Source organism: Gastrolobium bilobum, unplaced genomic scaffold (assembly GCF_033153095.1).
Source record: "Gastrolobium bilobum isolate Gb01-03AN ecotype WA unplaced genomic scaffold, APGP_CSIRO_Gbil_v1 utg128178, whole genome shotgun sequence".
Lineage (NCBI taxonomy): Eukaryota > Viridiplantae > Streptophyta > Magnoliopsida > Fabales > Fabaceae > Gastrolobium > Gastrolobium bilobum.
Genome location: NW_026899201.1, coordinates 43,762 through 56,803, shown reverse-complemented (window position 1 = coordinate 56,803; position 13,042 = coordinate 43,762).

Genomic DNA, 13,042 nt, shown 5'->3' with positions numbered 1-13,042 from the left:
AAATGTAAAATATTTGCCAATTTAGGACTCTTATATTTGCTGTAGCATCTTAAAGTGTTAAACATCTAGACATTTGTGATATTGTTTAGTTATACTTAATAATCACAGAAACCTAACTTTTTTTTAATCTCTTTTAAGAATATGATATGCATATGAAACCTACTCCTGAAAAACAGAGATCCATGCATCTTAGATAACGTTCAAACATCCTTTTCAAGCTCGGATATTATACACATCTCAAACACATAAAATTAGTATGAGAACGAAAAAAAAGAATATCTAACATGAACTTTGATTATCCATTGTAAGATATCCCAGCCACAATTCATGCTTTAATGTGTGTGGTTTAACATCATTGATTGTTAAGTGGTGTATATCAAAAGCCTTGCGGTTTAGAAGTATGAGGTGTTTACATCAACGACGCTTAACATGTGTGGGTATAAGATACTTAAACGTAAGATATTTACAAATATAGGATTCTCATATTTGTTATATCATATTAAACACCTAGACATTTACGATATTCTTGTTTAGTTATACTTAATAATCATAGACATTAGACATCTAACCCTTTTTTTGTTGTTGGTAAAAACATTTAACTTCTGTTTAACCGAATTACCTTTTATATTAATAAATGATTTAAAAGATCCATTTTTAATCATATATGTATAAATGAATATATTTGTATCAATCATACGGTTATGATTTATTGGGTCACATTTATTAATTAATTATTAATTTTCAATAAATTATAACCGTTTACGAAAAATCAACGGTTAAGATTTAATGGTAAGAGATTGTAAAACTTTTAGGTTGTAAATATATCCCTTTTCATAGAATATATAAATTATATATCTAATGAGGATGGTTATACTTACCACCAATTAAGTTTACTTACCACCAATTAAGTTTATCACTTCTTACCACCAAATTTTAACCGTTGATTTCCGTGAATTTGACGGTTATAATTTATTAAAAATTTAATAATTAATTAATAAGTTTCATCCAATAAATTATAACTATCAAATTTGTGAAAATCAACTATTAAGATTTAGTGATAAGAAATGGTAAACTTAATTGATGGTAAGTATAACCTTCCCGATATCTAATTGTGGTAATTAGTCACAATTTTAAAAACCGTAATCCCAGACGAAGTTCAATTTTTTGGACATGTGGGTTGTTTAACATTTATTATTATTATTATTTGCCTTTGTATTGTTATGCGACTTTCAGTCAACAAAGACAAAGAAAATTAATTTATGTTTTTTGGTACACCTAAAATAAATTTTTGAAAAATATTTAAAAGAGAGAGAGAGAGAGAAATAACAGGAATAACTACCATATCAGGTTTGACCAATGGCCATAAAATAGGACTCAAAATAAGAACGTCATCTATCATGCATTTGTGGAACAATAACACTTGTTGGCCTGTAGCTCTATTGTCGTATTGCTGCAACTTGTTTTGTTTTTGTTCTCTAAGTAAATCTAAGCAGCCACGTTCGTGGATCTTTCGGTTTATGTATTTGAACAAAAAGAAGCTTCGTATGATAGACAATTTAGACTTAATTGGGTGATTAAGTTGGTAATAACTTATCCCATGAATTACATTTTGCTTTCTGGGTTGGTTTGACCATTTTGTGCTCCTGCAAGGATAATTTTGTAAATTTTTCTATCCATATATGATATATGTACAATTAAAGAGATAGTTTTCTGAGCTTATTCTTGCATTTCTTATCGTTAATAGATTTCATACATATTTCATTGATATATGATATTTTATATGCATATAAACTTTGGGTTTAATGTTTCTCATATTGTAGGAGATAAATTTATCTTTTATACCCATATAAAAGTGTGTAAGACCCATGACTATGAGTGTTAATGGGCCGAGCTTTGATCTTAAAAGGCTAAGTTTGTGTTTAAAGCCTAGATTGTTACCTGTTGTGAATATAATTATCGGTCAGTGGCCTGATTTATTTACAAAAAATAAAAACCTAGTTTAGCCTGTTAAAAAAAATAAGACAACAAAAATTTATCCAAACAAAATATACGATCAACAACACTAATAATTTCACAAAGATTCATAAATTCAATGTATATCCAAACAACATAATATAAAATAAAATCATTCGAAAAGTCTGTTTAACCAATAAAATTGGGTGAAATGGGTTGAGGAGAGAGAGGGGAATATTATGAGTGTATGAAAACTATAAAATAAAATAAAAGTTAGTAGACTAGGTCAGCCTGAGAGGCTATAAGATCGGGTTTTTGAATTGGAGCCTGAGACTTTTTATTAAATGAGCTTTTATACAAGTTCAAGCCTGGTTCTAACAACCAATTTTAGACATATAAGCTCAGGGCTTCACGAGCTGGGCCAAATGCCCTTGAAAGACCCCTGATTTGTTTACCACCCCTACCCATGACATGATTATGGGCAAGGCTCTACATCCTATCCGCAAGATTATGTTACTATTCACTTATCCTAACTACATTTACCATGGCCCTAACCTATTTTAATTCCTTATCAATGGCTAATGGTTGCTTACCGGCTTTGATAGGGTCACAACAAGTTAAACTCCCACAATCTGCCTTATAGTTCAATTGACTGAGGATTAACTTGGAAGTGGGAGGGTCCTCAAAGAATTGTCATTTTTAAAATTTCAATTGGATAAAATATTTGGAAGGTATTTTATTTGTCTATAATGACATTTTGGCTTCTTTTCGGGAATAAACTCATGACTCACGACATAAGGGCCAAAAGAAACATGTGTGCTTCCGCCTTATGCCCTGGATGCAACTCTCAGGTAGAGGATTGTTTACACTTCTTTAGAGATTGCTATTGGACTAGGGAGGTTTGGTTTCATCTTATTCGTGACCCAGATCGTCTGGGATTCTTGCACGGATCTCTCCTGGATTGGGTGGCTGTTAACCTTAGAAGAATGAAACTTGGAGCTTACCAGATTAATTGGAATCTTCTTTTTGGAGTGGTTTGTTGGTTCATATGGAAGGAGAGGAATAATGTGGTTTTTAATGGGTAGACGTCTAATCCTCTTAGAATTAGCATTAGCGCCTACCATTTTGCTCTGAATGTTAATTAAGCCATTGACACCCTTGTTTCTTCAGGATTATCTGCTAGAACAACAAACGAAATGCTCATTAGGTGGATTCTCTCGGTATCAAATTGGGTGAAGGTTAATACGGATGGAGCCTATAGTGATTGTGGTAGGAAGTCTGGGTGTGGAGGTGTTATTGGAAATAGTTGTGGGGTATGGTTGATGGGTTTTAATAAGAATACCGGGTTCTACAACTCCTTCATGACTGAACTTTGGGGAATTTTGTTGGGGCTGAGCCTAGCTTGGGATAGAGGGTTTAAGTGTGTCTGGCTTGAATCTGATTCAAGGTCAGCTTTAGACTTGATCAAGAAGGACTGTGAAGATTACCATGCCTTTGCTAGTATCGTTGTCAAGATCCAGGAGTTTTGCAGCAGGAATTGGATCGTTAAATTTTCTCATGCCTATAAAGAAGCTTATTCAGTTGCAGATTGGCTTGCTTCCAACTTCGTTGCTGATAATTAGAAATCCAACTTTTTCATACTCCCCATAGTGGATGTAGGCTTCTGTTGGATAATGATAGAATGAGGTCTTTGTACCCCAGGGTGTTAGGTAGTTAAGGGTTTTGTTTGTTGTATTGTTGCTTTCTTTATTTTACCCAAAAAAAGTAGGGTCGGTGAATAGTGATCCATATCAAATGGGGCAAACCTACCTAACCCATAACATGATATGTAGACAAACTAAGAAAAATATAAACTAGAAAGAGAGACTAACAAGCGAAAGAATATACATTATAACTAGAAATTTAAGAAGACATGGTACCTTGGATATGGAGAAGAATTTCCTTTTCGGAAATCCTCAAAAAGCTTTTAAGAAGACTAGAAGAGCAGGAACAAGATAGACTTTTTAATATTTGAGAACGAAATATTTATAAAAAGAGAGTAGTACAAACTCATTGCATACATTTAGACTCAGGGAAATTTTTCATACACATAACACTCGATGACCATTACATATGGTTACAACATCTATTTATAGACTACAACCATGGTAGTTAAAATCCCGATTTAAATATGCGATTTTATGATTTTTTTTAATCAAAACGATTTCATCAAAATTCCAAATGTTTTTACGATTTTTTACCTTAGGATTTTACGTTTTACGATTTTTAGTCATCCTTCCGATTTTAGGTAAAATCCTGATTTTAACTACCATGACTACAACTATGACTATGGACTTGCAATACAGACTTGAAACATATTTAAAGAATCCTTTCTTTTCTAAGCCGGGTACGCATTTCGGGCCCCATCGTTGCATCAGATTCAAAAGAAAGATTATTTGAAGAAAACTAAATAATACACAACGACAAAAACCAAATATTAAACATGTGATACAAATATAGGAAGTATCTCCGTCGACACTGATAATTTGCTTTGCTTTTCTATGACGATAAGATTTTCTTCTACCAACACCGTTAAGGATGCTTTGTAGATAAGATTCTTTTGACACCTATTTTACTATTCTTTTGCCAAAGATGCCTGATGATAATATTTTGCTGCAAAAGGTGTCTTGGAGATAGGATTCTTTGTCATACTATCCTGGCTAGAAAGTCTGGACATATACCTATCATATGTGTTATGTCTGCCAACTGTATCCAAAGAATCTCCAGAAACTGGGCTAGGTACATCATTGTCTATTTTTTCTTTTTCTGATTCAACCAACTATCTGAATTTTTTTTGTTCACTCAAGATTTCTTCTATCTTTCTTTTTAACGTTTCTATAGTAGAATCATCTTCTTGGCTTTTTGGCAAAGCCATAACCTTTAATGAATTTATCCGTTCAATTATCGGTACTTTTGAACTTGTAGAGGCATAGAACATGCTTCTATACTAACTTCGTTATTGCTCAGAAGGTAGCAATTACCTATTTCACCCATTTTAGAGGACGGGACACCTTGAGATTTCTGATATTAATGATTTAGCTCTTGTTGTAATGAAAAATTCTGTTTAAGGGGTCTTTCTCTTTCTTCATTAAGATTCCTAAATATTTTGGCTAGAACTTCAAAATGATCACAGAAAATAATCTTTGACTGGCTACTAGAAGCTTTGTTAAATGACAGAGGTTCAGAGAAATTTCTGAGAGACGGATGAACATAAAATTTGGGACCAATAAATGATGTTGCTGCTAAATATGCTTCTTCTAATGTATGTAAATATTTATACTTGGGATTCTTAAAATTCCTAGTTGACTTTACAACATCTATCCATGAATTAAAAACTCCTGAAGTATTTCCTTCAAATACTACATAAAAATGAAATCTTTCTTGATTTTGGTTATGTGCTAATGCATTCATGTGTGCAGTAAAATGTTTTATATCTTTTGGTTCTTTATTATAAGAATCCATAAGTTGGCTAGAATACATTTTTGTTCCGGAGAAAAAGTCTGTCCTGGTAAAGGTCACAAAGAGATGTTTGAATGAAATATTTGTAAATTAACATTACTAAAGTTTAAACTATTTGGGAACCTGACTATAGCTTTCTGATATAAATTTTGTTCTACTGATTTTTTATAAAGATTATGTTCTAAAATACTCTGCTGCTGTTTTTGGTTGTGTATAAGTGCTCTGGGATTATTTCCTGGTCTCATCTGAACATTCAAAATTAAGATTCAGTAATAGCTCTTGACAAATAATTGGCTATATAATTATCTTGTCCTTTAATATGTTCTATATTAATCTTATAACCGTGATTAATAAATTTATCTTTTAATATTAACCATCTTCTCTTACCTAATTTATTTTCATTTAATTTGTTATAAAATTGTACTATTGCTTCGCAGTCAGTTCTCAATGTGGATTCTCTATCACAATAAAAATTTCAAAAGCATCTAGTCTTTTAATAACTGTTTCTATTTCATAATCTATAGCATTTAAATTTTTTATCTTGTGCTTTCCACTAGTATATCTACAAATTTGTTCTTTTTCTTTTCCTGAATATTTATTGGGTTTATTTCTTAATTCAGCACCCTTCCTAATTCTGATTCATCTGTTACTACTATTCTATAATCAGTGGTTAATGGAAGTGCTAATGGTGGTAAATATTTAACTAATTCTTTTATCTGCCTTACTAATTTTTTATCCTCGTTAATTAAAATATATCTGTCCTTTTATTGATGCTTTACTATACAAAGGTCCTAAATATTTGCCAAAATCTTTTATAAAATTTCTAGCATAATTACATAATCCTAAAAATCTTTGTAATTTTTTAGATCTTTTAGGTCTACAGAAAATTCTATGATTTTTTTGTGAAATATGTAGTTGTAGACTCGTAGTTTGATATTACCTTCTCCTAATTCTAATCCCAAATATTTAATATAAGTCTTTCCTAATTCAATTTCTTTTTTCTAATTATAATACCATGTTTGTTGAATTCTAAAAATATTATTTGTAAATGTCCTATATGCTCTTTTATATTTTTACTATTAACTAGTATATCATCAATATATACTATGAAGAAATCTTTTTGTTTTAGAATTTTTCATCCATTCTCCTTTGGTAAATACTAGGTGCATTTTTAAGACCAAAAGACATAACTAACCATTCAAAATATCCTAAAGTGTTGTAAATGTTGTCCATTCTATACTTTGTTCTTTTAATTTAAAATGGTGAAAACCACTTTTACAATCAAATTTACTAAAGATTTTACAATTATGTATATGTGAAATCAAACTATCCTTAACAGGAATGTTATATGCATCTTCTATAGTGTTATCATTGAGCCTTTTAAAATGGTTTGAAGGTTATAAGAAAATATCAAATGATGAGTTTTCCATTTTCAAGTGACATTAGTAAAGAACCTTCCATCTTCCAATATAACAATTAAAAACCTTACGGTTCCAATGTAAAAATGATAGTGGGTCATTATTTAGATGTCTCCCACTAATTTCTTAATTTCAATTTTTGATTTAATTAAAAACTTATTATGTAATTTTTTTTAAATTGACATGCAAGTGTGAACACATAGCTGAAACTACATGAGAGCTTGACACATCAGTTTTTTTGGTTCTCCTTTTAAGTATATAATATATGGAAATTTAATACAGCTGTCTCCTGCTAAAAGATGTTAAACCCTTTTTCGCACCTACATGGAAATTTCTAAAGCCGCAAAATCCTGTTAGAAAAAAAATGCATAGTATCAAACAAAAGAGGACAGTTAATTAGAATCCATGTACGAAATAATTAAAGAAAAAACGACACCTTTCATGGGTCTAACAGACATCATATCCATTAGAAATTTTAGTGGTACGAACTAAGACAACTTTAATATGGCTTTTGAAATTTTCTCAAAGATTCTCACTTTCGCGTGGAAGGTTAGACCTTTAAATTGTTTTTTATAAATTCTTCCAAGTGGTTAGCCACCTACAACCAATCTATTATCTGAACCATTAAAAGTAGCTCTTTTAGGACTAACAAAACAAAGGGTCAGTGAAAATGGATGAAAAAATAAGTAAGGAAAGCAAGCCATGTAAAGGGAAATAAAAAATGAGATAGATGCAGTAATAAATGAAGAAGAAGGACCTTGGTTCTCAAAGGGTGTTGTTGGAGCCGTTTCAAGTGTATGATCCCTTCTTTGCTAAATATTCCATCTTGTTTCCTCTTTGACCGGAAAAAGGTAACCCGGTCCGTGACTAATGTTTAAAAAAATTAGAAATAGAATGAGAGTGAATGAGGGGAAAAGGAAAAGGATGGGGTTTGAGTGAAGTATGGAGCTGAGAAAGGCGCGAGGGAAAATAAAGATGCCATCTTAGAATTTGATATTTATAAGAGTAATTGAGAGAGGGGAGGAACTGAAAAGTTTCCCACCTATAAAGTTTAAGTTTTGAATTTGAATGATTCCCACCTATTTAGTTCAAATTTCGAATTTGAATTTAACAATTAATAGGCTTAACTATTTCCCATGCAGAAAGTAGTGAGATATTAATCATTGTTTTTGGCCACCAAATAATTTGAATTTGAAATTTGAATTATTTTAAAATTTATTATTGAACTAATTTATTAAAATGAAAAAAAATTACTAAAAGAGGAAACATTTCAAATTCTTTCAAATGTGAACACAAAGCTAAGAATAAAAGAGAGAGCGACACATCAGCAAACTTTTCAAAGTTTGGTTCTCCTTTCTATATATTAAGATAGGTAACTAGAACAATAATAGAGATAGAAACAGATAAAAGAAAAGAGCGGAGATAATTTTCCCTTGTATTGTATATGTATGCACGTTTGAGCTTTACATACTTCAATTTATCAACTCTGAATACATTGCACGTTAATACATAATAAATGATAAGATTGATTTATTTCTAGGAGTCATATTTTGGAATAATATCTTCGGGGGTTATAGACATCCACAAAATTATATTATTTATAGCACTCCGTTTGGATGTCCATTAAAATAATGTACCTCGTTAAAACCTTATTAGGAAAAAATTCTAATGAAGAAAAAAGAGTATACATTTCTAATAATATGTATCGCAAGCTGCCTCGTTAAAAATCTTATCAGGAAAATCTAATGGGACAAAACCTTGATGAAGAAAAAAAAAAGTGCAACACATATTTTACTCCCCCTAATGATAACATCATTTAATGTCTCTGAGTCTACGAATCTCAGTCTTATATATCAGCTTCTCAAAACTTTAATTAAGCGATGTCTATCAAATTATCTCTTGAACAAATTTGTTGAACGTCATGAAACAATTATGCTTCCACTTGCCATCAAAATCTTGTTTAGGATCTGCCTTTGTATAGTTCAAGTAAAAATCCTGCATGATTCCAATATTTTCATATCGGAGAATGATTAAATCATGCTAATAGGCTTACAAATAAGAAAGATAAAATATAAGATTAGGGGGAGAAGATATAAGGTTCAAAAGTCAAACATCCACTTTAATAATTTTATAACTCCCCCTTGGATACTCATCCATTATTATACGCTAATAAGATTGTCTCGATTAAACTAAGATATGGCACCAAGAAATTTTTCATTATTTTTCATGGGGTTTAAATGACTATTTTATTAATGTTAATCAAGTTCACAACCATTGGGGTACTCAACGAATGTTCTTTATCCATGTAAAATATCTTTAAAATCTTCACTATATAAGTCAATTGACAGATAAATATTATATTAAGGCGATTATACCACATATGCCTTTATTTCTTTAATTCATTTAATGATATTTGAAGATTTTTCAACAAATTTTCCGAGTAATTTTTATATGCTTCAAGCATTTCCTTTTAGGGTTTTCATATAAAGCTCACTATCGATCGAATAAGCCATATAAATAGGCTATAATAACATGTATTAGATGTATTTCAATTTTTCATGTACTACCAGACTAAAAAGATATCTGAAGGTGATTGTATCCACCACAAATAATATATTTTATATAAAATATGTAAGTCTTTTGCAAAAAATATTTTGCTACAAGTCGTATTTTATATCTTAAGACTTAATTTTTTCTCATTACATTTTTGCACATTTGTACCCTCATTGACTTTACAACTTCATGTGTTTGGATTATAACTCCGAAAACTTTAAATTTGAATTGCATCATTATATTTTGGCCAATTATTTTTCTATTTACATTCATCAACAAATTTAGCTTCAAGATCCTTATCTTGTTTTACTATTTCATTATTTGCAAAGATATTGTCGACAACTATATCTTTACGATTCCAACTTTTTTCGTCTAACGAAATAACTAATAGAGATATCTTCATTTTCATTATTTTTCACGAACCTGAACCTCCCTCGAGGTTTATAAAAATTATGTCTTCAATATTAACAATTGTCTCAATATTATGACCATCTTAATCATTTTCTCCTTTTCCTTTTTTGAGGATTTTTATATCCTTGGAACCGATCATTTTTCCATATTTTAGTTTCGTTTCCACTTATAGATTGTGCTGCTAGGACATCAATTTAGTCAAACTATCTGGCAGTCAATGTATAATATATTTTTCACATAATTTCTTTGTGCGAGGATCTATATGAGATAATGATAATCAATGTTGTTAAAATCGAGATCTTAAGTAAAATCGAAAGGGGATTAAAAAATCGTAAAACATAAAATCATAATGTAAAAAAATCGTAAAAAATCGTAAAAAGTAAAAATGTTTGGAATATTACTAAAATCGTTTTGATAAAAAAAATCGCAAAAGCGTAAAATTGTAGTGATAAATCGAGATTTTAACAACAATGATGATAATGCATTTTAATTAATATATTTTTTCAACTGTTTATTCTCTCCCCTCATGTTGGAAAGACTGATAACAATAAGTAAAAATTAATTTAATTGAATCTTCAATCATTATTTCAAGATATTATAAGAGGATCATATCCAACATATATTTTCAACTTTCATCAGGGTCTTTTCTTCGTGCGTTATGGTGAAGTAATGAAACATAAATCACACAATTTTTTTTTATAAGATTAGAGATATTTGGCTTCTGACCATAAGCCAATTGTAATGAAGAGAATTTATAATAAATTTTTGGCATGATGCATACAGGTAATGCTACATATAGAATAACATATCCCCACGCTGAAATGGGAATTTTGTTCTCAAATGCCATGATCTAACTATTAATTGGAGAAATTTAATAAATAATCTGCTAAACTATTTCAGGTATGATCATTAGCAACATACTGTTCAACTGTGATTTCAGTTGACATATAATAATTATTAAAAGCCTGAGATTTAAACTCACCAGCATTATCAAGACAATTTGTCTTTATTATATAATCTAGGAATTGTGCTTTTAATATTATCATTTGAGTAAACAATCTCACAAATGTCAAGATGTGAGTTGATCATAAACATACATGTGGCTATTTTGTAGATGCATCTATTAAATTCATAATATTTGAAAGGTCCACATGATGGGTCAATGGACCCCATATATTTCACCCTATATGCATTTTAAAAATATAGGAGATTGAATCTCAACTTTAGCTGGTGGTAATTTCTCTTTAGAACAAGCAACACAAAAAAATTCAATAAATTAAATAATCTTTTGGTTCTTCAAAGCATGATCATCGAATTTTCAATAATTTTTCCATTATATCTGATCCAGGATGGTCCAACCAGTAATGCCAAATAATAAAATTAGTATAATCAATATTCTTTTGATTTACTAAGGCATATTTTTCAACGATGTAAATATTAGTGTAATATAATCCAGAGGAAAAATAAGTCAATTATTTTTTCACAAACTACTTTTGTAGTATGGTAAAGATATTCAATCTTACCATCATTTATAGTCTTAACATGGTATTATTATAGCTAACTTGGTCCCCCTTGGTAATCATAGGTTAGCTTTTTTTGGAGCTTTCAATCAATTTTTGTATTACCAAATATTATATTGGCTTCCTCCGTATCAATATATGTAATTACATATGGATGCATTAAGATCATTATGAATATAGGAAATTAACAAAACAATTCAAATATGGAAAAACACCATAATAACAATATTTATTGATCAATGAATATTCATAATAAATTGAAACAAATATTATTCATAATATAAGTTGAGCATTAAACACATTCAAAGCATAATTAATGCACTACATTAAAGCATCATAACGATTGGAAAGTAAAACAATAAATTCACTATTCGTGGCGATTTTAAGACTCATGCTAACCATCAAGCATGTAATTATTACATAAAAAATGGTAGAGACTTAAACTATCAATTCAAATGTTATATGTATTACAGTCAATTCAAACGAAAACCATCGTATTTTAAAGGCTATCAAATTTATGTTCTATTCATAAAATTATTTTGCATATTTTACAAGATTATAGAAAAAAAATTCAGTCTTTGCCTTTAAATTTTTTTTCACCATGAAGTCATTGCATAGATAATTTTACTTTTGATGAACATTCAGAATATATCAAAAATATAAAAATTCATTGCATGTATTTTCTTTAGAAAGAATGTTTTTGCAGTTAATATGCAGATAACTTATCTGCATTTATTCTCAAAACGACGTTGTTTTGGTATTGAAATCTTAAAAAATTATAAATATAAAAACTATTATAACCCTGAAATAAACTAAAATTACAAAAACACCATGATTTTCGCCCCAAAACGACGTCGTATTGGGCTTATTGCAGATAACTTATCTGCTGCAGAAAAAACGAACCCATTTTCTTTATTCAAAATAAAAGGGGCCAATTCAAAATAATGATAAATCTGAAAATTATAACGTTCAGTTAAAATAATCATTAACAATGTCAATCCATAACTGACACAATTGCATTCAAATATTCAATCATAAAAATCACAAAACCACAACAATAATAATAATTAGTATCATTTTATACATATACATAATCATCTCAACTCACAAACTCATGCATTAAATTATTGAATATCATTTAACCATGCTTGAAACAATTGTAACAGTTATTTAATTAACAATTTAATTTCAAATAAAAGGCAAATTAATAATCAACAAGAATGAAACCCAATCAAATTTGCCAATATTGGTTTTAAGATTCTATATATTAAGATGATGAAATACTACCCAAAAATAAAAAAACACATGCTTTCTAGAATTCCTTTTAACACTAAATTTTAACGAGAGTGCCAAGAAAAACCTGACACAATTGGTAAATAGTTGACTGTTAAGCAGACTAACAATTATATTCAAAAAAAAATAAAAATTAACGAGAGTACTAACTGGCAAAGAAATCAAAGGCCCCCAGCTGAAATCAGGAAGGTTGTTCACTAGTTGGAGATCTATAGCATTTCCTAATGAACTAATAAAGATCACTAAACGTATTATTTAAATAAAATTTTGTTGTGGAAACGTGCATGAATTTCCGGCTAAAACTTTAATAATTAAAAGTAATTCAATTAGACAAAGTAATTAAAAGTAATGTGTGATAAAAATACCAAGAATAAATGTAATAAATAAATAGCCACA